At 51.1% G+C, this 26,140-nt stretch overlaps 1 protein-coding gene across 3 annotated transcripts in view; it reads right to left on the bottom strand.

Moving 5' to 3' along the window:
- SMAD3 (SMAD family member 3) overlaps positions 1-26,140 on the bottom strand; it is a 116,684-nt gene that overhangs the window by 46,212 nt on the left and 44,332 nt on the right. Inside the window, exon 1 of one of the 3 annotated variants that reach the window (XM_032342977.1) lies at positions 14,682-15,008. The exons of the other annotated variants lie outside the window; for them this stretch is intronic. The gene's annotated coding sequence lies outside the window, so the exon portion shown is untranslated. Of the gene's footprint in view, positions 1-14,681; positions 15,009-26,140 lie in introns of those variants that run through there. 3 annotated transcript variants of the gene reach the window in all.

Here is a 26,140-nt window from a genome sequence, read left to right as displayed (position 1 = left end):
GACGCTGGCAGCCCCTACATTCACTCAGGCCTCAGGACTCCCCAACGCCAGCCTCCTATTCCAAGCCAAATGGTTGCCTGATTCTCGGTCCACCAAGAAGCCTGAGATTCGGGGCTTCGAGGGGTGCATATCAAGGAATATCATTTAGAAGCCTCTTCTCTAGGACACGGAGCAGAAAAAGAACGGCACATACTCAAGACTGACTTGAGGGATGGGGAGAAGCAAAAGTGGGGGGCAGCATTAACAAGGTGGAAAAGAGAGTGTCACCAGTCCTGGAGGAAATGCCTTCCAATCCGTTGGTGATTTGTCCTTAGAAGTTCTACAGAAAGACCTAGTTTATTGCCAACCCGGCCCTGGGATCGAGGGTTTCTAACACAATTCACGCAAACCATGGAGGCTCAGTAAATGGTCACAGATGGTGATGAATTCCTACTTCTGGCCAAGTACACAGGGCAAAAAACACCCCAGCTATTAAACATCTGAATCCTGAATCCTGATTGTCCTGAAACAATGGGGGAAAAAAGACACATGGAAGAATGAACACACAAAAGGAAATGAAAAAACCAAACAGGTTAGCATAAAGGGTAAGAGAGCAGGGGAAGCCGATCACCTGGTCTAGGGCCTGGCTTCTTACTGCCCAGCTGTGCAGCCTTGGGAAAATTACTTAAGCTCTCTGTGCCTTGGTTGCCTCAAATTATCCTAGCAGTCGCTATTATCCCTAATTTGAAATTCCCGGTGCAGGAGACTAGAAAATGGGAGTGACATTCCACAGCGTCAGGAACAGACTTTCCAAGAGCTGCTACCTCCCCCAAACCCTCATTCACTCCTGGGCAAACAGAGCCTTTCTCCCAGTCAGAGCTCAACTGTCTGTTCTTGGGAGGGGGGCTCCTGGCTCCAAATTCATCTGCCAGAGGGTAGAAATAAGCCAGTACCTGCTGGGCGTCCATCAGACATAAGAGCCACAAGCCAGAAAGGGTATGGAGGCCCAGGAGTCTAGGGGTATACGGCAGGTAGCCTCAAGGCATTAGACTTTCTGGCAAGAAAAGGCCAGCAGAGAGGTCCTCTAATCCCACAAGCACAGGATGCCAAGCTCCATTAGAAAGTTCTGCCACGTACAGCATTGAACACAGTCTGCTCCTCAGTGACTTCTGCCTTCCGGTCCTAGCATGACCTTCTACAACCAGGCAGAACAAGAGTCCCCTGGCTGGGATCCCTCTGCTCCAGGTTCTACGGCTCCAGTTCTTTCCTTCGATGCGGATCCTCTCGTCCTGTTGTTAAGTTTGCATTCATCCCGTTCAGATCTTGGCGAGAGAGCCATGGAATCCCAACAGTGCACGACACACAGTCCACCGGCATGAGTAAGACACGGCTCATCCCCAAACGTTAAAAAGAGAATACAGCCTAACGGAGAACGTGCTCTGAACACAACAGGTGCTCAATAAATATTTATTGTGCAAATGAATGCTCCGTGGAGGCCAAGTCAAGTTCCCCTCCCCTCTTCCCCACCTCACTTGTGGTCAATCTGGGCAATTTCCGTAAGAAACTTCCCGTTGCCGGAATTCAGAAGACCGCCACCAGTTAATTGGTCTAGGCCGGAGGTCGAACACAGGCGGCAGCCTACAGATGTTGGGCTTGGACTGCAACCGTGTTTTTAAGATGTTTTCATTAGTTGCCATCTTTTCAAAGCTGAGAGGTTTCATATGTAAATGTAAATCTGGGGCATCTCTGGAAAAGAAATCACAAGTCCTGGCAATGCTTGGTCACTGGCTGATTCCGAGTCACCAAAACCCCTTCTGACTGGGTCCAGCTCCATCTTCTTATGCCAGGGGCCACTTCCTGCACTTCCCCTGTCCTCCTGAGCCTTGGAAGCATCAGTCCTCATGAAACAGAACGGAACCTGGAAGGACAGGGTCTGGCCTTTGCGGGCCGACCGCATGCCCACCTGTTGGGACAGCTGCGGTCACACGGACTATGCTGGGGTCATTAGTGACGGCCTCCCCCTTTGCTCTCAGAGGCCAGGCTGGGGTAGCAAACTGTACGGCTGCCCTGGGCCTCCACCAGCTCCACACCAGTCTGGCTCACCTCGAGGATGCTGTACCCAGAGCTCTCAGAAGGCCAGTTGCTCTCTACCCAGCTTCCTACCCTGAAGATTTCGACCTTCTTGGACAGCTCACTCCACCAACGAGGCCACTTTCAAACAGCCTGCAGAGCTCACGCAGTGCTTCCTCATGGCTCTCTCGAGGCGGTGGCAGCGGCCAGCCCCACTGAGCGCCAGAGGAGGCCGTGGAGGGATGGTCAGTGCCCTTGGGGTGGGCAGAGGTCAAGAAGCAGCATAAGGAGAAGAAAGGAGGACAGAGAAAGAAAGGAATCTAATTAGCAATCCCACCTCTGGAAACCATTTCTCTTGCCTGAAGTCAAAGGGACAACCCTCCACTCCCCCGTTCAGAAGTGGGGGACTGAAGAGAGGTTGGTGGCGTTTATGAAAAGACGAGTCATCCATTCCTATTTATTGTTGCTTCCAGAACCTTGCATCCTCTTGGATGAAACCCACTGACTTGTCAGGGTCAAGGGCACCATTTCTACCTGTGCCTGCAGACAGATTTACCAAACCTTTAGTTGGGAGAAGGTGGGTCAGTGTTCCCCTCCGCAAAACAATCTAGTTACCCAACATTTGGGGGGGCCTTTTAGTTTAGCCTAGGAGTACCTCGCTTTAGAAGGGATACTTGACAAAGGCACCGGGACAGGAAAAGCAGGCGCTGTGAGCCGCCTTTCATATCAAACACTAATACTCGGCTGGCACCAGGACCTACTGGTGCTGCTGCATTCTTAAGGATTTCCTAATACACCTGAATTCCAGCCTAGGCTAATACAGATGCTTTATCTTTTTTTTTTTTTTTAATGTATTTTCAACTGTTTTTTTTTTTTAAATTAAAAAACCTTATATAATACTTAGAGTGTGCCAAATATGTTATAGTATCAACTCTCTGAATCCCCTATAAGGTTATCCTCACTTTATAGATGAGGAAAGTGAGCGGAGGCTTTATCTTTAACCCTAATATTGAAGCATTCCCTGCCCCGTCTTTAAAGGGTTAAAGGCCAGGGCCTGAAAGATCTCAGTTAAGGGAGGAGAGTAGCAGAAGAGCCTCCTCCCCATCATAAATCTTGACATTGTATAGAAAAATTTGACATGACTAGATATCCTGGGGCATCTGAGGCTCATCTTCCCCCCTAATGTTAGCAAACAGAAGAAAACCCAGTTCTTAAAATCCTTAAGGTACAATGTGAATTTAGACTTGGAAGTTAGATCTTTTTTTCCTCCAAAGTGAGCATAACACAAGAATCTGTTTCCCGGCTTTCTTTGGTAGCTGTCTTAGACAAGGCCAAGCTCACTTTACCGGACAGCAGGCGGGCAGCAGGCAGGGAGCTTATGGAAGACACAATTTGTGTCCCAATGGGTTCCTGACACTTTGCTCTCTCAAAGGTAGCTCTGTAAATAGGCCCAGCGAAGGGCTTTTGCTTTGAAGTGGGCAATCGGCCACAGTTGTTTAAACACGGACTAAAATTCCACAAAAAGGATAGAGAGAAAACACATCAAAAGAAATGATATGTTACATCTTTCCCGATTCAGTCAACCAACAGCTTTGGTCTGGAGGGTTAACGGGAGGGAGCTTTTAACCATCTTGCGGGAGGGGAGGAGTCGAAGGGCATTTATACATTCTCAGCTGGCTTTGGCCAGAGCTGCTTTTATTGATCTAGACAGACACAAATTATGATACCAGACATGACTTGTATATACAAATAGCCATCTGAAAACAGTCACAGGCCTAATTGAAGGAGACAGGGGAAAAAAAAAAAAAATCAAAGGACACACAAATGGAGGAATAAAAAAAACCAAAAACCAAAAACAAAAATGAAAAACCCACCCTGACCCACACAGCATCATTCCAGCTGCCTGGAGAGGCTGAGCAGGGCCTTTTCCTCTAAGGGGATGTGGATGTTTACTGACACAGATGAGTTTGCTTCCCTTGGGTCCAATTGTCCCAGAGAACCGCTCAGCAAGGCCGTGACTGGAAAGAAGGAAAAGCAACCCCAGCCAGCAGCAACCCCTGCACACCCTGCTCCAATGGCAGGCCCGGCCCTAAGGTCAGACGGGGGAGCAGAGTCTTGGGTGACCGGAATGGAGCAGAGGGCCATGAGTAACGCCTCGGCCTCACTCACACAGGGGGTTTCCTACGAGAACAGTGGCTTCCTGACACCCCACATCCCCCCCGCCCCCGGAGCAGGATGAAGCCTGGAGGCCTTTGACAGATCTCTGGCCAGCAACCCTGTGGACCAACAGGGAGGCCAGGCCATACTGGAGAGAGCACTTGTCTCCATCCACGGGGCTTCCTGGCCTGGCAGGCCCTGAGCTGTCCCTTCCGATGTCTGCTAAGTGCGAATTTGGAAGGTCACAGGGTAGAAGGCAGGGGATCTGATGACAGACAACACCGCCCTTCCTAGGAGGGCGAGACCGCCCATTCTCTCTGTCACGAAGAAGAAAGTTACTAGTCCCCCAGAAAGGAGAAATCCAAGGGAGAATCATCCTTCACAAGACTGTTCCACACTCATGAAGAAGAAAGACATTTTGACCCGTCATTCTGGTCCCCACAGGCATTGTGGTCAGATTACCAAGAAAAATGAGACTCCAAACAAAACTGGAAATGGCTAACATCACACACCTGAAACATCTGTTGCAGATAAAAAGTGGGCTGAAGAATCCTATCTTGTTGTCCACAATGAAAAACTGCAAAATCCACCCAGGGGAAAAGAAAATAAAGCCCAGGGAAAAAAGGTCAACATAAAAGTGAAAGTAGCCAAAACTGCAGGCTGTGAAACACATTGACTAAAAACTGATGAAAAAAATTAAATAACTCAGATCATGCAACATTTTCCCCAGAAAAATTGGACTTGGTGGCAAAAGAAAAAAACAAAAAAAAAAAAAAAAAAAAAAGAAAGAAAGAAAAGGAAAGAAAATCCAAAATGGCATACATTAAAATCAGTACCAATAAAAAAGCAAACAAAAAGAGAAGAAAGTTTTGTTGTTAAAATGCACATGGAAATGAGTGGATACTAATGAAAATAATTTCAGCTTAAACAAAACGATGAATTCTGGCACAGTTTCACTGTGGTATACACAAAAGGACTAAGATATTAAATTGATTTGTAGTCAGTTGAAAATGGTAAAATGAAAACTGTCCTAGACCATTTCAGGAAAGACAGTCAAAGGTCAAGCCCCGGAGAATGCCTCCCAGTTTCCCTGAAGAGGAAGCAGGACCCCTCTCCCCACTCTGGTGGGCACTTGGCACCGTGCCTAGATGGGGGCGGGGGGCAGGCATCATCATGCTGGAGGATTAGACCCCAGCATGGAGAGTAGACATGGCAAGAAAAACGCCTTCAGCCACCAGGAGATGGCCTTCTGGTCCAAGTGGTGCCACTGACCTGACCTGGGCAGGGGACTCTCTCTCTCATCCTGGGGACACACATAAGTTGAGGACCTGCTCAGGAAACCCTAACAGACCATGGGACTGGCCCTGCTTGGAAGGCCCAGTGAGCTCCAGTTCTTCACACTTGGGGAAGGATGGGGTAGAGCTCAGAGTAGGAGGAGGGCAGTGAAGGAGTTTAATCATCCCTCCTCTCTATGTTCCAAATTCTCCACAGTAAGCCCATGTCACAGTTGCGGCCAAGGCAGTGGGGAGGGGTCAGGCAGTGGAGACGCATTACAGAGAAAAGCCAAAACACCTGCTCTAAGAATAACTGACTAGGCCTGTATTTACTCACATGAAAGGTCCAGATGACCCCGGGAGCTCAGGATGGCACAAGCTCAAATTGGTCATCAAGCATGCGGGTGGGGTCAAGTTTTAAGTCAAGAACAGTAGACTTACAATTTGGGAATTTCAATTTGGGAACAAGTGGGTTTATGCTCTCTTTCTGAAGTCACCCGCCCCTGGCCTTAGGTATTCATGCTTCTTCTTCCCTCATAGTGATCATTTGCTTTGGTAGTTCAAACACATTCCAAAAGGGGCAACTAGAGTTTATAAACAACAGGCTACCCAGTCCTGGCTGGGAAGGACACACACCAATTTCAGGAGAGTAAACACCTGTGAGGAAAGAGGAAGAAGAACAGGAAGAGAGCAGAGTCTTATTTTTCTTAGCAAAGCAATAAGACATTATCGAGATCTGAAGTCAATATGGAAAAACACTGACATGTGTTAACTCCGGTGGAAAGTGGACAAGTGGTAATTTGCCTATAACCAGAATATTTCACATCTGTAGGCTACAATGAAAGGACCCGCACAAAACCCCAACAACAATAGACCAAGGCCGGGAATTGCTCCTGGCGTCTTGGAGAGGGCGTCTGAGCCAGCACAGACCCAGCTGAGAAAATCCAAGTTCACAGTCCCGTGGTATGTAAACACTTAGGACATTCTTGGCCTGAGAGTATATACAGCAACATATTAACTTGTCTCTGTCTTCTAAAATTTTTGTTATCATGGCAGGGTCGGGGATGGGAGGTTATTAAAGGTTATGTTAAAAAAATGAGTGGAAGGGAAAAAGAAAACTATTATTTTAGAGGTCTACTTGGTACCAGGTGCTTTGCAAGTAGTGCTGGGTATTAGCTCCTCTATCTTGACAGTGAAGAAGGTGCTGTGATCCCCTTCTTTTCCTAAGGGAGGGAAGGGAGCTTCTAGAGGATGAAGGGTTATAGAGACAGTAGAGGCTCAGAGGCAGCCGGCTGGCCTGGGGCTGCCTCTTGGACTTCTGGCGCAGGGAGGGGCCCCTGGTGAGAAGGACTCACCAGAGCCGCCCTCTCTCCTCTGCCCACGGCTCCTGCCCCCCTCACCGTGTCCCATAGGACAGCCAGCACTTGGACAGCCAACCCCTGGGATAGACAAGGAGCCTTCCCAAACAAAGCCCTTCCCTGCCATCTCTCTCTGTCATTCCAGAACCAGGCCAGCTCCAGTCCTGGCATCTCCCCAGCTTACATGCTGCTCTCCCAAGACAGGGCCACCCCACATGCATGTCCTGGGAGGGTCTGAAGGGCTGATGGCTTGGACCTCTGCGTTGCCACCACATTCCACTTGGCCTCTATGGCCCTTGGGTTCCCCATCTGTCAAAGAAAGGAGGCCCGGCGCTGCCTCCCATGGTCACTGTGAGAAGGAGGTGCTCTCAGAACAGGACCTGGCACCGTCCCGTCCAAATATTTACCATCACTATCATGGTCCTTAACACCCACATGGAAAGACGGTTTTTCTTAAGACCTGGACTTCAGAACTTTCGAGAAAGGGACTGATGACCCTCCCCATGGCACCTGGCACCAGGGGGAACGGGAAGGAAGCCCCGGAGGCTGGGCTGGAGTGAAGGGTCCACCCAGGGGGGAGAGAGCTGTGCTACTTAAAGGAAGGGTTCCTCCCAGCCCTGAAGACATCCTGTTGGTGAGGAAAATGGTGGAGCTGGGCCGGCAACTCCCAGCCGCCGCTCTGCAGGGTGTTCTCCCAGTTCGAGGTCTGTGTGTGTAACACACACACACACACACACACACACGCGCGCGCGCAATGAGCGGGAGAGGGAACATCACAGCGCTTCGCCTCCGATGGCCCAGTGGCATCTCAACGGTCCGGCTCCTCTTGCGGGGAAGCCTCAGGAAGAGCTCCTGCTACACACAGCTCCGCACGGACACACATTCCCCGCTCGTTAACCAGAGTCCCCACCGCCCCCCATGCGCTCAGGGTGCAGACGTGCTGGTGCCTATGCCCTGGCACACTTTCCAGAGCTCAGTTTTTCCCCAGACTTACCCCCAGCCCAGCCCCAGCGCCATGCCCATGGCAGTGCTGTTGTGTGAGGGACTCTGACCAGATCACCCCGCCCGTCTCACCGGGAGCCCTGCTTGGGGCATGAGCCCATCTCAGGGCTCAATGGAGTGAAAGCCTCAAGCTGACCAACACCTGGGAAGCAGGGGAGGGATGGCGGACAATGGTGGCCGGAGCCTCAGAGCACACATCCCAGCTCTGGCCTTCCTGCTGTGTGACTTTGGGCAAGTTGCTTATACTCTCTGGAGTCTCTCAGGTGCCTCATTCAGAAAACAAGAAGGTTAGAACACATCATTCTGAAGTCCCTGCCAGTTTTGAGATTGTTGGAAAAGTACTTTCTTCCGGGGAATATCTGAGTCGGTCTTACTTTCCCGAAATCATAGACTTGAGAGAAAACCAAAGCTACTCTTGGGTGGCCCCCAACCCATCTGCTTCTGCTAGAGTTTGTGAGTTGCGCCTTGAAAAGTCCTCCCAATCCTGTTCTAATTTGTAGTTAATTACAAGGAACTGCACTTACATTCACTTTTGGGTTCACAAATGGAAAATACTAATGACTTTGCAAATTAATTTCAGATCTGGCTCCATAATTTCTGGCAATAAGATCATACTTTGTTTTCCTTCTCATTGTTTTTAGAGGCGAATGGAAACTCAGCCCACTCTTCTCCAAAAAATACATTAAAAATTCCAATTAAGTTTTTCTTTAAAAAAAAGAAAAGAAAAGAAAGGCAATATATATTGGCATCTGGGGCAAACTTACATTACAATGTGGGAGATTACAGCTGTAAGCCAGGAAGTACGTCAACAGGCCAAAGGGGACATGGTTTTCCTTGGGCAAGAACACGGATTACAGGTCCAGGAGGGCTTTTCCCATCTCTGTCAGCAGTTCAGCAAATGGGGTCAAGTTCACCCTTCCAAAAAATAAGACTGTCCCAGCAACCTGCCCCGAGAGGAGGCACAGCCCCCACAACAGGGAGGCCCCAGTCTCTGCTACTTTGACAGGACCGGTGCCTGCTGTCCTGTGTGTGACACTACATAGGCCATCAACAGGCTGCACAAGTGTTTCGAGGGAGTGACCAGGAGGGTGAGGAGGCACAAAGCACAGCTCAGAGGAGGAGCAAATGAAGATGTGGACGATGCTTTGCAGGGAGGAAAGCAGTCCGAGTGAACAGGGCAGAATATCCAAAAGGGTAGAAGACTTAATAGTGGGCTGTCCTCAAGGGTGGAGAGGTTAGAAGGAGGCTGATTTCTGCTCAGCTCACGAGTTTACTAGAAGGAGACAAAGTACATGGCCCTGCCTTAGGGTGACAAGTGAAGGAGTCTGCAGCTCACGGGTGGTAACAAGCCCGCCTGACATCGAAGCCATGCTTCCTGGTTCTTCAGGACTGCGAGGCATGTCTCCTCATCTGAGGCACGTGCCACTTCTGCAAAGGCAACAACGCAAAGCTACTGGAAAGTTCGTCTTCCTCCATATGGAAATGGGAACTCAGAGGTCATGCATCTAAAAAGCGCAGGTGCAGGGACCTGAACCCAGAGCTTCTACCCAGTGCTCTTTCCCTCTCATTCCTCCGATTCCAGAGCCTTGGAACCCTTGCCTCTTCGATCAGAAGGCTAGGCTTGGGTGTCCTGTCCCCTCGACCCCCCATGGGAACCACAAGGTCCACCCTGGTCTAGCTCCTTCTTGCCCATGGAGGGATTCCCAAGGGGGCCAAACAGCACACAGTGTGCATGTCCCCTTGGTTTTCCATCTCGGACAAGGGCAAATGGTGAGGTGGCCTTCCCAAAGTCCCCTGGCAAGGGTGGTGCGGACAGAGGTGTTTACCTAGCAAGTACTAAGTTCTAAGCCTGTCACTTCCTGTAAGGTAGAGTGAGGGTCAGGCTGAGGTTCCCAACATGGGAATGTGCCGTTCAGACACAGAAAGAGGATGCATTCTCATATACCTACATCAGTCCTTATGGCTGATCTCTCTTGGACTTGGTTCCCCCTCTACAAAGTCAATGCTTTGCTAGTTATTCTCCAAGATCCCTTTGTGTCACAAAATGTAGGATCTCTCAGGAGACCGGGTTCTCTGCAGGCCTGCTTAGGCTGTTGGTTCTGGAAGAGGGCAGCTCCAGATGCCCCCAGTTAAAGAAGCACACCCCATGCACTATACCCCGCCTAACAAGGGAAGAGGGGCAGAACAGAGGAGCAGAGAGATACGCTGATGCGGCGCAAATGCGGGATCTCTCTCGCACTAACACAGCGTCCTTGGCTAGACAGGATCCCAAAGAAGCATTGTCTCCTGGGCAGGCTGGTTTCTGAGGGGTAGACCAGTTGCCCTGTCCCCACCTTCTGGTTGCTAAACCTGAAGACTAGACAGGACTTCATAAGAAGTATCGGCAAGTGGGGCTTCACGTGAGGACCCGTATGGAACCCCAGTGACAGAGCAGCAGTCAGTGGCTATCTCAGGGCTCTGGAGAGTTGTGGAACTTCAGAAAGTATCTTCTCTGTGCCTTGCATTCCGCCTCTTTACAAGAGCCCTGGGAGGACTCCCCAGTGCCTGGAACATACCGGACGGCAGCCATGATTCAACACCCAGTGACTGTGATTGCGGTGATTGAAAATAAAACCAAACAAGCACACTAAAAACCAAAAATCTGAGCATGTAGCTCAATGCCGGGAAATAGAAGGAGCTTGATGCCTGATTGCTGGCTAGATTGGCAGGCAGACAGATGGACGGATGAATCCAGACCCCTTAGTTCTGAGGGCTTCTATTTGCCACTCAGCAGCCTCGATAGAGATCTGTATGCTGAGCCTCAGTGTCCTGTACTGGGCAGAGGGGAGAACGTGAGTGCTTCCAAGGCCTGCCATGAGGCCCCCCCAAGCTGATGACCGGGATCCTCCGAGGTAAAGGGAGCATCACAAGACAACACCCAATCATTCTTGCCTAAAGCGTGTATTTGGTAAATATTTGGTGAACGAGCGAGTAACTGCAGAAGCAGTCACATGCCTTCCAGAGCTTATTCAACACCAACCTCCCCGAGTTCCTGGGAACTTCCCAGGCAGAAACTCTCAGCTGTTTGGAGGCTCGAGAAGTGCACGGCATTCTCAGCTGGTATGGGGTGCGGGGCCCAGCTCACCACATCCCCCCACTGTTACTAGCCCAGCCCCCAGTGGCAGAATAGGGTGCCTTTCCAGCAGAACCTGTTGGAAAGAATTAGAAAGAATGCTGCTTTTATGCACGTATCACCTCAACCAAAGCAGGCCAAGGCCTTCTGAACAGACAACCTGGAGCCCCAGTTGAACAGGCCAGCTGCAGTGCACTCCACTCCCCGCACCTCCCCGCCCCGCCCAGGCCTCTGTGCTCTCTTGGAGTACTCAGCCTGCCTACCATGCAGTGTGCAAGTTCTCCGCTCTCTGCGGAGGGGGAAGAGAACCAGTGAATGGAAGGCTCTGAAAGCAGCAGGCCCAGATTCCCACTCCCACCTCTGACCGTGACCTCGGGGAAGTTGCTTAGCCTCTCTGAGCCTGTTTCCTCATTTGTAAGACGCATCTGATACCGACCACATAAGACCGCTCTGAGGCTTAAAGGGTAAAACAAAGGTAGAGTGTCTAGCACAGGGCCTGGGACACAGCAGGCACTCAGCAAATCCAAGTCCCCCTGCTCCTCAGTGGAGACAAGACCTGACCATCAGCCCCGCTCTCCGCCCAAGCAGGTCACGGCCGCCGTGAGCGCACCTTCTCCCTCCAAAATGCAGGTGATGTCAGTGGACCTAACAAAGAAATCCTAGAGCTCCGCTGTCCAGCATGACGGCTGCCAGCCACAGGTGACCACAGAGTGCCGGCAGTGTGGACAGTTCAAAGTGAGATGTGCTCCGAGGGTGGGGAACACATTAATGTCAGAGACTTAGCAGGGTTTTAAAAAAGAACATCAGATAGTTCAGTCCCAAGTTTTATATTGTGTACATGCCAAAAGGAAGGATTTTTGACATACTGCATTAAATAAAATACTACTGGAAATTAATCTCACCTTTTTCTTTCTACATTTTAACACAAGAAGACTTCAAGTTGAACATGAATGAGCTCAATTATATTTCTAGAACACAGCACTGCTCTAGGACAGCAATCAATCAGCAGTTGTTATAGAAACTATTCTCTCCCTACAGAGACCGATTCCCTCGAGAGAGAGGACCCCTGTTTGTCCTCATTCTTTTTCTCCTAGCACGTAACACACAGCACACTAAAATACTCTCAGCGATCTTTAAGATTTAAGCAATGACCACATGGTCACTCTGCACCAAGAGCCATGCCAATGTGTGAAAAGCATACACTGGCTTATTTGATTCTTCAGAGAACCCAGGTGGTAAATTCTACTCTCCATATTTTACAAGTAAGGAAACTGAGGCTCAGAAACGTTGAGAGATTTGCCCAAGACCCCTGGACAGTCAGGACCAGCTGGGAGCCCAATCCTAAGTCTAGGTTCCTCTCGGGTGTCCAAGAAACAAGCACCTAATCCACACCCCTCATCCATGTGAGGCCTCGAAATCATGCACTTCCCAGAAGACCTCTACCCCGGCGATGCTCAGCTTCCCATCCCTGCCCCTACTGCCAAAGACTTTCCCAGCAAGTCAGAAACGACACACCACCAAACACAGTCCGTGCATAACCATGTCCATGCCTGGCCCAGGCTCTGTTAGCTCACAATTAGTCACATTTTTGAAAGGCTGAGTGGTACAGAAGGTGGATTCTGTTTTGTGCCTGTGAACTTCCTGGCCTGGGTACAGGCGGGAACCTGCACACATAAGGATCCAGTGAACAGCAAAGGGTCTGATAAGGTATTTTTTTCAGAGGAACTCATCAGCAAGGCTGAGTATTCCCGAGCTGCAGAAGTTCAATCCCTCCCAACTCCATTAAAGACCACCTCCTTGGGACGCCTGAGTGATCACTGGGTTAAGCATCTGCCTGCGACTCAGGTCATGATCCTGGGGTCCTGAGATCGAGCCCTGCCATGCTAAGCAAGGAGCCTGCTTCTCCCTCTCCCTCTGCCCTTCCCCCAATGTTTGTGCACTCTCTCACTCGCTCACTCTCTAAAATAAATAAAAATCGTTTAAAAATATGTGTATAAAAACCACCTCCCTGACACTCCCACAGTATCCTCTGGGCTCTGGCTGCCCACTCCAGCCCAGGCACAGGCTTCTCTGGCTCCTGGCAAGGAGAGGTCCCGAGCCAGATGCCCAACAGGCTGTGGGTAAGTGTGTATTGTCGGATGAGCAGGTGAGGAGACAAATGTATCAGCCAACTCCATAAGGGAACAGAAGACACAGACAGCCCTGTGTCTTAAGGAACTCACAGGACAGGGTACAGAGGACAGGGACCATGAGAGCACCGGGTGTCAGCTGCCCCAGACTACCTGCCAAATAAGTCCTGAAGGGGATGGAGAAAGAGCGACGGTCCTGTCTGGTCCACCCCGTGCCAATGTGGGAAGGCTTCTGGGAGGAGGACGCGCCAGCATAAGGAGCAGGGTTCAGACAAGACCGGGGGACATTCTGATGGTGGACTGTGTCAAGCCGTCCCTTAACCTCTCAACCTTTCAGTTTCCTTTTTTAAAAAGGGGGGAGGGACGGCAGGCAGGAGAAAGAGAAAAACAGACCTCCTGGTAGACGGCTCACATTTGACCTCAGACGGGGTAAATATTTACTCATGCATTCATGAGCTTGGCTCTAGGTTTGAGCCACCTGGGTTTATGCTGGTGTCTGGTCCTGATCGGGGAGGCCCGAGGCAGCCAGTGTTTAGGCCCGTGGCACAGAGTCCGGCCCTACACCTTGTCTGTCTGCGGGCTGAGTGGATCCCGTTTGATGGCAGTGGAAAAAGTGACGGCAATGATGACCCTGCCGATCACACCAAGACACCAGGGAGACATCATGACCTGCCCCTCCCCAGCAATGTGGGGACACTCCATTGTGTGCTGGCAGTGTTCATCTTACCCTCGCTAGGGACCACCTGGAAGGGAGGCACACTGCCCCCCATTCCTTGGATGGGGAAACGGACATGCAGCAAAGCTGTACCAATCACACAAACTTACCAGAAGGGAGACCTGGCCCAGACCTGTGGCTCCATCATCCACTCTCCTGCACTAACCATGGAGCTGAGGGAAATACTCATGCACCCAACCAATATTTACTGAGGGCCTACTACATGCCAGGCACTGTCCCAGGCACCGGGACAGAGGACACGAGGATACAGCCATGGAGAGGACGGGGAAGGTCCCTGTCCTGGGGGAGCTGGCATTCCACATGAGGAGCCTCAACACACAAGACTAAGACCATTCTAGGAGGCCCTATGGGTCTGAGGTCGGAGGGTTAGGCAGAGTTAGCCACTCGGTCACTTTAGCAGGAAGGTCTGTACGAGTCACCACGAAGCACATTTAAAGTACATATTCCCATCTGGTACCCCAGGGGTTCCATTCAAAGTGGAAGGAGTAGGCTTCAGGAAACCTTCAGTAGCGGGCTGGGAGAGAGAGGCCCCAGGCTCTGGGCTCGCCCCCCCATAGGAGCCCCCATAGACAGGAATGACAACACGTACCCCAAGGTCCTCGTCCTTGAAAAGAGCATCGTCACCTGGACCTGCACTACCTCGCAGGGCAACGCAGAGACCCGAAGAAGCCCATGAAGGTCAACTGTCAAGGGCAGAACAGAGGGGAGTTGTGTCCATCCTTAGATCACACTCCTGCGAAGAAAGGATGCCGGAGAAGCCCAGCAAGCGACCCCTGGGAACCTGGGGGCTCCTATCACATGCACAGCTGCTCGGGACAAACACCCCCACACAGAGCCCCCCGAGCCAAGGACGAGAACTCTTACTCAAGCGCAGTTGCTCAACCCGGCCAGGCTGTGTGGGTTCCCACGCAGTCGGCCCATCCTACAGGAACCCCGCTTGAGGGGCCCCCGGTGAGGCGAGCAGCGGCAGGAGAGGACCCCACGGCCTGCGGCCTGAGCCCACGTGTTGCCCTTCCGGGCAGCACGCCCCGTCCGGCAGGGACCTGACCCCCCAGTGCCGGTTTAGTCGGCAGCCTCTCCTGTTATGTGAGGCCCCGGCTCGCATTTCAGGCCGTTTGCTCCCCTGGGCGTGACTCAGAGAGTCAGTTGTCTTCAAAAAATGCTTTTCATATTTTAAATCAAAAATAAATACCACGCACTCTGGACGCCAGCCATCACAGATGTCTCTCTGTGGAGCTGGTGAAGGGAAAAGGCCCCGGGGAGGACAACAAAGTGGTTAATTCAGATCATCCTGTCCCCGTGGCCTTCGTGGAGGCCAGGCCCGCGAGAGGCCAGGTTGCCAGCCATCACAGAGGGGTTGGGGGTTCAAGGAGAAGGTGGAAAGAAAATGCTCTGCAGGGCGATCCCATTAGAAAACAGGAGGTGAATCTGGGCAGAGAGGAGCAAGGTCGCCTCAGAGAGGCTCTCTGTCGCCAGCCACAGTGGGTCCCCATCCCTACAGAAGGAAGGCGAGTCAGAAGGTGTGGGGCTGAGAGGGGTAGGGGGACAGCCACGGGCAGGGCCCCGCAAGCCTGTCCAGCAGGGAGGGGCCCCGCCACCATTAAGGGCCCTGGCACTTGCTTCCCAGCCTTCCCTCCCCCACCCCACCCCCATCCTGACCCACCCACGCCTCTGACCATTTGGCTTCCTGGGTAGGGTGCCCACAAGGAGAGAACGCCCTGGTTAGAAGCCCAGAGTGGTTATACTTTCCAACAAATAAACTAGCGGTTTGATCTGTGTTTCAGCTTCTTGCAGGTTAGTGGGAGCTGGGCGTTCTGACTCCAGGCCTGACACCACCCACCCAAAAAAAGAGGTTTCTGAATTGAAAAGGCCAGGCCCGGCTCCCAGGTAAATTCCCAAAGGTCAGGGCCATCCTCTGGCCACCAGCCTCCCACTGGCTGCCCCCACATCCCATCTCTCTTTCCAACCCTCCAGGTGCATCCTCTTCTGGACACCAGACTGAGGTTTTTCAAGGTGCTCCAAGGCCACACTGAGAGGAATACCTTTGAGAAGCTGAAGTTAAACTGACACTTTACCTTCAGCCGTTTTCCCCAGAGATAACAGATTCTTTTTCTAAAGACCAAGGAGCCTCCAGCCCCTCAGGCCCCGATGAGGAAGGGAGTTCCCATGGCAGAGGTCGGCGAGCTGGGTCAGCTGCTGAGGTAGACAGCTGGCTGGGTTGCCGAGACACCCCAGGACAGTCACCAGCAATTTCTCTTCCAAAGGAACAAAAGCTTTAACATAAAAGCAACCTATTTCCAGGGCTTTGTTGTCTTCGTCGGCAGGGTCTCCAAAAAGCTGGTAAACAGGATATACTCTTTTCCCTGTTTCTAGACTTTCTGGACACTCTGGGATGTAGATGTTGTACTTTCCAGATTAGCAGTTAGACCCATTTCTTTAAATTTAGAGATCCTCAGGGTACCTGGGTGGCTCAGGTCATGATCCCAGGGTCCTGGGATTGAGCCCTGCATTGGGCCCCTGTTCCATGAGGAGCCTGCTTCTCCCCTCTCCCACTCCCCCTGCTTGGGCTGGCTCTCTCGATGTGCCTCTCTCTATGAAATAAATAAATGAAATCTTTAAAAAAAAAAAAAAATTTAGAAGTCCTCCACCTGAAAAGAATTCCAAGGGTTGCAAGAAAACACTGAATGTATCATTTAGAAATATACTTAAAAGACCCTTTCAAAATAAGTTCATCCTGCTTCCCAACTTTGTGGTGTCCTATAGGTCAGAGTGCTTTACAGATAGGACACCAGCTATAACATGAGAGTGTTGGAAGGAGGTGATGATACAATCATAATGGGAATAGCGACGGTTTAATGAGCATTTACAATATGCCCAGAATTGTAAACCTCTTATACAGGTTGCAATTTAATCTTTAAAACAAGTGCAGGGAGCTATGGCATCCCTACTTTACAGATGAAGAAATGGATGCTCAGAAAGGTCGTTTTTGCTAAAGTCCCATGACTTTCCAAGTGGTGGGTCCAGGATTTGAACCCTGGTCTGTATAACCTTAAAGCCCCACGCTTCTCCACCCTCCTGAATGGTCTCAGATCAGAGGAACATCACTGCAGTGCACAAAGTGATTACTTTTTTAAGATTATCACATAAATCCTGCCTTGAAAACAAGTCGAAGAATCCTAGCTACCTGCATGACTCTCCCAGTCCCCTCATCTTTCTGGACGTCAGTATTTTTGGCTATAAAACTAGTGTATATTTCCTGAGGCCTCTTTTGGTTTTAATAAAAGGCACCCTCCCCCATATCCCCACAAGAGATCACCAACATCCACAGATCCTCCAACAGGAAACAGGCCAAAGGATTACTGTGAGGAAAACACTGCTAGCTTACTCACTCCCAAACCCTGATGAGGACACCAACAGGAACCAGCCACCCCCAGCTGGACGGGGTCTGGGAAAAGGGCAGGAGAGCAGATGCACACAGCACGCTTCAGGCTACCTGAAGGGCCCCTGAACCTTCCAGATCCATTTCTCTGCTCTGAGAAAGAGGGGGCAAAAAAGAAAGTATAACCTTCAGTTTCTTTATTTGTAAAGCAAAAGTCTCTCATTTGGTCGTTAGACAAAGGACAGCTATATGAAGCCGCTGAAATATTCACCACAAACGTGCTTTGATAAATGAATGGATAGATGGACAGACGGACTATGGAGTCAGGCAAATCTGGGTCCTCACTCTCGCTCTGCCATGTACCGGCTATCTATGGTCCTGACAACTTAATCTCTGTGGGACTCCGTTTTCTCATCTATAGCGTTCAGACCTTAGACCAGGGCTAGAACCTTCTGTCTGGATGAAAATGACCTCTTCTGTGTTGGCTCACGTGGTAGTGGTTAGCCACATGTGGCTGCTGAGGACCTGAAATGTGGCTCATAAGGCTGAGGACCTAGATTCTAAATTTTAACTACCTGAAATTTAAACAGCCCCATGTGGGTAGCAGCCACAGAGTTACATAACACGGCTTTCTACTGTGGTGATAAGAACTACGGATGATAGCATTTATAAGCTGCCTTGCACAAGTCCTGGAAGGAAAAAATCCATGAAGAAGGGAAATCCTACCAGTGGAGTTTTGTTTTGTTTTGTTTTGTTTTTAAGCACAACAAGAAATGGGGGTGCTAGAAGCAGATAGAGAGATACACAGACATTTTAGAAAGACCTAAAGAGATAAGATATTCTACTGGAGTCATTTCTTTGCATGAACGAAATGGCTCAAAGTCTGTTTTATTTACAAATGCTCTCATCAGCAGATCAAGAGCAAGTGTTTTAGGCCAACCTGGGTTTTTATAACCCTAAACACCCCCCATACAAACTGCCCCCTGAGCAAACTCTTGCTCCTCAACAAAACCTTCCATTCTAACGGGCAACCACCTCCGGCCCAGCTGCAGCCTCCCCCGGGCCCTCCAGGGAGCTGCCCACCCAGCCCTGGGCAGGATAGAGTCAGCAGGCACACCCTGGCGGGGACCACGGTGGGACACAGCTGCCCACAGAGCCTCGCTAGGGTCACAAGGCAGGCTGGCAGCGGCCCGGGTCAGGAGTGCCCCCCAGCTCTTGCTGGCAGCTGGCCTGCGTCACAGCCCGACAGGAAACGAGGAGAAGACAACACAGGCCGCGTGGAAATCCCCACCGGGCTCCAGGCCAGAGAGTGACTCAGTGGGGCTGGCCGGCGAGCTGCCCTCTCCCACCCCTCGGCCAGGACCCAGGGGGCTGGGCGGCAGTCCGGGCACAGACTAAGACACCCAAGAGCTTCAACAGTATTCATTCCCACTACAGATACCGTCACGCCCCGCCTGACAACATGCCAGGTGGGGGTTCCAGGCCCTTTTACAACAGAAGAACGTGCTTTCTCGAAAGGGAGGTCTGCGTTCAAGTCCTGAAGCTGCCACAAAGCCCAAGAGATCTGCTTTAACTTTCGCAGCCTGACTCCTTCGAGAGCAAGGCGCACCCCGCCCCCCCACCACTCAGCATTCCCGGGCAAGGCCGAGCCACAGGACCTCCTGCCTCCTCCCAGCTCCTCTGCCCTCATACTATCCTGTGGCCGCTACTAGTCTTCGCTCTGTGACGTGAATCACCCTGTGGACATTTTGCCAGGCCTCCCCTCAGATACGAACGAATGTCACCAGGACTGAGGCCGTGCCTTACACCGCCTTCAAAGGGAGTCTGCTACCTAGAGGCGTCTCTCAAACCCTTCCTGTATTGACCCAAAGGGATGGCAGCTGTCCAGCGCCGCTGCGGCTGGGCTGCCGAGGCTCCGCCATCTCCATGCCCTGCTGCCCCATGCTTTTCTTTCCCGCTTAAAATATACACAGTCTATTCCAGGGGCCCATGGCTATTAGGAAACAAAAAGAAGCAACAAAGTTAAAAAAAAAAAAAATTCCTAGTGAGATGCAGGAGGCTCACTAAATCCAATGTCTTGACCCTTTGAAATGACACGAAAAATCTTACCTATGTTATTTCACTTCAATGATACCAACTCACCCTGACTCTTTACTTTCAGAAGCTCTCTGAGGCCATTTTACCTTTGGACTATAAACTTCTTACCAAATAATCCGTTTGCCCCATTTTCCTGAGTGTGTGTTGGTCTGAATTTCACGGATGTCTTTGCCAAGTCTTAGATACAACTTGGGCAGGGTTCCACACGTCCACTTAAAGCACGATTCCTTTCAGCAGGGCCATGAAGCACTGGAGGGTCCCTCCCCCCCACCTCACTGGGTCATCCCTTGCCCAGGCCCCCACGAAGCCCACCCCTTTGCTCCCTCCCCACGTGGATGCGCCACTGGCAGGGGTCCCCCAGGCCCTGGACTCCCACTTCCTCACCTGACACCGCATGGGTCTCTATCCCCAGCTCTCTACCCTGACCTCCCGGTTACAAAACCCAGAACATGTGCTTTTCACACCTTACCACCCTGGATCTTCTCTCTGCAGTGTCTACTGTTCCCATCCTCAGTGTCCCCGTATAGAGTCTGGCTTCTCCTCTCTCCCTATCCCCTAAATGCCGCTGTTCCTCAGCTGCTGGCCTGAACCTCCTCATCCCCCCCTTACCTGGCTGCCTCCACGGGATGGCTCCCAAATGCGAAGATGGCTCAGACCCCTGCCCCGAACCCCACACTCCTCCACCTAGCTGCCTGGTTTATGCCACACGTAACAGGTGCTCCATAAAAGCTTGCTGTTGTGTGGCAGCGTTTATTAAGGCCCTCTTTGTGCATGGCTCTGTTCTAGGCACAGCAGGAGATGCGCGCCCCTCAACTCAAGGGGAACACGGTGCTGGACATGAAGCAGAGCTCTTTCGGTGGCTTTTTGTGACAAACAGGTATTTTCCCTCAAATTCTAGTCTGGTATAAAAGTGACCCAGCCTGGGATACCTGGGTGGCTCAGTGGGTTGAGCCTCTGCCTTCAGCTCAGGTCATGATCTTGGGCTCCTGGGATCGAGCCCCGCATCGGGCTCTCTGCTCAGCAGGGAGTCTGCTTCCTCCTTTCTCTCTCTGCCTGCCTCTCTGCCTACTTGTGATCTCTCTCTGTCAAACAAATAAATAAAATCTTTTTTTTTTTTTTTAAGTGACCTGCCTTTAGGCCAGAATTTGCTGGCCCCACTCCCAGCTTGCTCAGCAATAGGGTATTACCTTCTTGGCAAATATCAAAGACCACCAGAAATCAGGCAGAACAAGAACCAACATATATTAGCAGAGAATACAGTAGATCTGCTTTACCCTAACCCTGGTAGGGAATGCTCTGGAGAGAAAAGCTCCATGCATATCTCGGTCCCTCTCAGCTGGGCTGGACCCCCTCACTGAGTTCCTCCTTGGCCATTCCCACAGTGGACCACATGGTACATCCTCAGCCATCCCTACTGTGTCGAGGGTGCCCAGCCCCACGTCAGGCGTGTGGTCAGCACCCACAACAGGCCTGCGGAAAGAATGGATTTCAGATTCTCAACAAGGAGTTCTAACTATAAATCATCTACGTGCAATGCTTAGTATTATTTGCTTTCTCTACTCACTAAAACATTACCATTTGATCCCGTTTCCAGGTGCTTCTAAGCTAACATGAACTCTCTAAAGAAAGCCTTCCGTTCTGTGCTCCGGAAACCACACCTCTCTCACATGAGCTTGGAGGGGCTGGTTCCCAGCAGGTGGGAAACACCCACACATCCACCAGAGTCTCACACCCACACCCCCTGCTCCAACTGTGTGTGGGGCCCTAGTAACTTCCTGGCCATCCAAAGGAGACGTCCACTCTGAGCAGTGAGTATGGCCTGGGGCTGGGACTCGGGGGCCTGAATTAGAGGGCTGCCCCCCTCCACCATCACTACTCCTATGCTGGGCATATGGCTTCCGCCTCTAAGAATGAAGGAACAGACTTAAGGAGGTCTGAGGTCTGTCCTGGTTCTGACAACAGTTCTGTTCCACCTTCCGGGTCTGACTGAACAAAACCATGCTCCCCAGTTCCTCAGGGGCAGAACCCAGCATCACCACCTGAGCGAGGGCAGAGGGTGGGAAAGCAGCTGGGTTTGAGGTCTGTATCCTAATCGGGACGCTCTCCCTGTGGGGGGCCACCAGCTATCTGCATGCAAAATGGACTATTACTCTTCCAGGTGACTCCGCTAGACACACCTGCCACGGCCCCTGACCTTTAGGCACCCATCCTCCAGAAGGAGAGAAAGACACATTCACACTATGTGTGTTTAGGTGTTGGGGAGATGGAGGGCACCGGAGCACTGGGTGGGATAGCCCAGAAAGGCTTCCTGGAGGAAGCAAGCATGGGGATTTCCAAGCAACTTGCAATATTTTTCAAGATAAACATTGTATTTATCCACTCTCTTACCCCCTGACCTTTGCCTTCCAGATCGGACGTGCCATCGTTTCTAGTCACAACATTTTTCTATGACCATGAAGCAGAAAGCTGGCTGGGTCACTTCCCCAGAGCTGTGAAGCCATCTGCCCAGCTCCCTGAACACGTGTCCACTTCCCCTGCGCCTTGTGGATGCACCCGTCACCCAAGGTCATCCTCGCCTGCCACTGCTCAGGAGCCGTGACCTAGAGCCCTCCAGCTCCCATGGGCTCTGAGGAACACTCCCGGCACTGGCAACCTCTCCTCCTCTGATTTCCTGCAGCACCTGACTTTCAGGACGAATTGTGGGGCTGTTAGGAATAACAGCACTAACCATGGCGGCTCCCCTTTGCCATGTGTTTCTCCAGCCAGGCGCTTGCTGGACATGGCACAGCCAAGGCTGCGGCACAGCCCACATGGCCGCAGGAGATGGGAACACTGTTACCCCCACAGTAACACTCCCACCCCAGGAGGTACCCACGGTCCAAAAACTTAGGTCCCTCGGCCGAGTCCACGTGGTTAGTCTGCGGGGAAGACAGCTAAGCTGCCTTGCACGGCTCAGATCTGTATCCTCGGGCAACACTCCCACTCACTCTGTGCTGGACACTGCAGTTAAGGACGTGCATAGAGCAGGGCTGGGCCTTCGAGGCCCTCTCATCAACCCTCCTGCCCTGATGGACCTCAGAGCTGCCCTCCTGCACCTGGAGAGGAACCTGGCACCTAGCAATTGCTCCAGAGACCTGCTGAAAGAAACGGAAGAGGAGACACAAGACAGCAGTGTCCACAGTCCTCCAGGCAGAGATCCCCATGGACCGTGCCTCCCTGTGCAAGGCTTCTGCATTTGCTTTTCCCTCCGCTCAGGCTGCTATTCTCCTGGGGACTCCTACTCACCCTTTGGGCTTCAGCCCAGATGTCCCTTCCTCAGGATAGCCTTCCCTGACTACTCCCTCCCCAAACAGGATCAGGTCTCTCTCCAGCTTCCTGTCCCCATTCAAGGTCTGCGATGTGACATCTGTGACCCCTGGGCTCCCCAGACTGCAAGAGACAGGTGCCACCTCTGTTCACCACTGAACATACAGCCTGGCAAGATGGGAAGGGTCAGCGTATTTTGTTGAAGGCATTCATGCCATTAATGCTTATTTTGGCCTCATTGCCACTCCAGCAGGGAGGTTACCCAGACATCGTCACGGCCCCCACTTTACAGATGAGACAGTTGTGGCTCAGAGGACATAAGTCTGTCACCTGGGGGTCAGGGATAAGGCCAAGACTGTGGCAAAAGCACCCTAAAGGGGACCACGGTTTTTTTCTTGTCGGGTTCTTTGGCAACCAGCTCTGAGCACACAGATTTGGGCAGCCACGTACATGGAAACAAGTGCATGATCTCCAAAACCCCTTGGGGGTAGGGGTGGGGGGGGGTGTTAAACATCACATCTCCATCATAGCCGATTCTGCAGGGAGACCACACCTATTTGCATTTGGGTCCGTGCTACCTGCCCTCTTCTGAGAACACAGCTAAGTGCTAGAGGGATACAAAGAAATCCACAGGCGTGGGTGCGACTTCACTTCTGGGGAGAAAAAGAAGACTTTCCTATTATCTCATCTGGTAGGCGAGACACTAGGAGAGGCTCCAGTTCCAGGAATTTTAAGCTCGTTCACGCAACTTGATACACATTCGCTCACCAGCTGGGGCAGAGCACTGGACCAGGAGTCAGAGGCCTGGTTTCTAAGCCCACCTCTAGCCCTAACCACCTGGTGACCCCGGGGCAATTCAGTATTCCTATATGAGCACAAAGGGGTTAACAGTCCCCACCCTGCCTTGGTTTTTGCAAGGCTGTGGCCAGACTCTAGCTAGAGGGTGTAAGACACTCTAGGTAAGCTATGGGCAGTCAGCAGACATCCATAGCATTACAAAGCTGCTCCTGGCCCCGGGCGATGGTGCAGAAGGTGACCCCAGGGGCCTGCTTGTTGACTGCTTTCCCCGTGGAGGCTAATGCAACTTTCAAGGAAAGCACGGCACTTACCTGTCAGAGAGAAGGCTGGGCTCTCTACTTCCGAAATTAGATAAAGCCTGGGGGGGGGGGGGGTCCCAGCAGGTGGAAGAGGAAGGAGGGATCAAAGTCAAAGCCAGGAGCCCCTGAGCTGGAGCCACATCTTCGCATGCCATGACACTCAGAGTCGTGAGACTCCGAGCAAGCGGTTTCCTCCTCTGAGCCTCCACTTCCCCATCTGTAAGTTGTGGAATAAGGATCCCCTCCCCAGAGGCTGGCATTCAAATCTATTTAAAACAAACAAACCAAAAAAGGATTCTCCTGAAAAATAATAAAGCCTTTTACTGGGAATGGGATACTATGAATACATTTCTCTTTTGTCCAGGGCTCCAGCCCGAGGGCTCCTAAAACGCTTGGATTTTTCTGCTCTAGAAGCAATGAAGAAATCCTTTGTTATGTCAATGAAGGTGATTTGGATACCTTGACAGGAGGACCAGACTCTTGAGTAGAGGGTTGGAACTTCCTATTCCTCCTGCCACCTCCCAGGTGGGGAGAGGGCTGCAGGTTGACTCAGCCAACGGCCAATGACTTAGTCAATCCTGCGTGTGCGGGCCTCCCTAAAAACCCAGCGGGACCCGGAAGAGTGACACGCCTGCGGGTGAGGGCACGAAGCTTCTTGCCCTTTCCTCAGACCTCGCCCTACGTATCTCTTCATCTGACTGTTGATTCATATCCTTTAATAAACTGGTAAAGGTAAGTGTTGCCCTCGGTTCTGTGAACCGCTCTAGCAAATTCAGGAACATAGGAGGAGGTCCCTGGAGGCTCCGATCTGTGGCCAACTGAACTGAAGCACAGGTTAACAGCCCCGGGCTTGTGACCGTGTCTGAAGTGGAGGACAGGGGTGGGAAGGGGGGTCACCTTGTAGGACTGAGCCCTTCACCTGCACAATCTGATACTACCTCTAGGCATGTAGTGTCAGAATGGAGTTGTGGCACCAGTCAAGGTGTATGCCTTGCGTGGGAGGAAACTGCCCCTATGTTAAAAATTGGGTCTGGGAACCCTAACAGAGCCACCCCACATGACATATGTAGTCAGTTGAAGGTGGCTGGTTCCTTGCCCGCCAGCGAAGGAGCTGATCTGGGTAGCCCGCTTTGCAGAGTGGCCATCCCCTGCGCCCAACGCCACCTTCCCTCTCTGCAAAGTCACCACCATCTCTCAGCGCAAAAGCACTCACACGCCCCTTCGCCCAAAGGTCATTGCCGCTCGGGAGCCGAATGCGAGAAATAACTTGAAAAAATGCAGCCAGAACCCCACCACTGCCCCTTTTCCACACCCAGGTTAGTCCAAACCAGTCTCAGCCTGGCGGTGGAAAGGTCACCATTCTGAATTTCAGAAAGAATTCAACCGAAGTGTTGTTGTTTTTTTAAGTACTTTCCTGTCCAGTCCTAGGCACTAGGAGAAGTGAGGCAAACGAGACACAGTTCCTATTTGAAGGAGCAGAAACACAAATGAAATAATTATGTGCTTAAGCAGCTCTGGCTCCTAGGGCCCACAGGAGAAATCCTCTCATGTGGTCGTTGCTGAAAATACTGGGTTTCTCTGTGGAAAATGTTTTGTTTTGGGGTTTTTTTTTTTGTTTTTGTTTTTTTAATTCTTATGGACACTTATGTTACCCTTGGCAGAGGTCACATTTCTGTTTTACTTCTGGCTATGAGGAAGCTCAGAGCCAAATTCACAGGCCACATCTAACATCTCGCAAGGCTTTATAATATGCAATACTGTTGCTAACATGACCTTCGATCTCATTTTCCTCTCCTGTTGTCTTTCCCCCGATTTCCTTACCTCTGTTTTTATTCGCTATACTTCCGAGAATTACCTCATATTCTTTTTTGGAACAAGGTAGGTTATGAACAATCCATTGAAAACGTTGACTAATATTACAAAACTTCAGTCATTGTGACCAGCACGAGGACGGACACAGCGATCAACAGACTAGAATGGAGAGTCCAGAAATAAACCCTCACTGATTCTCAACAAAGGTGCCAGGCAATTCAGCAGGAGAAAGACCAGTCTTTTCAAACAGGGCTTGAGCAACTGGATGTCCATATGCAAAAGAATAGAGTTGGACCCCTACCACCCACCACACACAAAAATGAAATAAAAATGAATCGAAGGCTTAAATATAAGAGCTGAAACAATACTGTTAGAAGAAAACAAGGGAGTCGATTTTGGTGACCTTGAGTTAGGCAGGGGTTTCTTAGAAAGGACACCAAAAACAAAAAACAAATTTAGCTTCATCGGAATTTTAAACTTCTGCACTTTGAAGGACAGCATTGTGGAAGTGAGAAGACAACCCACAGGATGAGGGAAAATATTTGCTCACCCTTTATCTGATAAGAGGACTTGTACTCAGAATATATGTGGACTCTTAGAACAACAGAAAGACAGTCCCGTTAAAAAATGGG

The sequence above is a fragment of the Mustela erminea genome, chromosome 5, assembly GCF_009829155.1.
Source record: "Mustela erminea isolate mMusErm1 chromosome 5, mMusErm1.Pri, whole genome shotgun sequence".
In the NCBI taxonomy this organism is placed as follows: Eukaryota; Metazoa; Chordata; class Mammalia; order Carnivora; family Mustelidae; genus Mustela; species Mustela erminea.
Note: the sequence above shows the minus strand (reverse complement) of the source record. Positions and strands in the feature narration are given on the sequence as shown.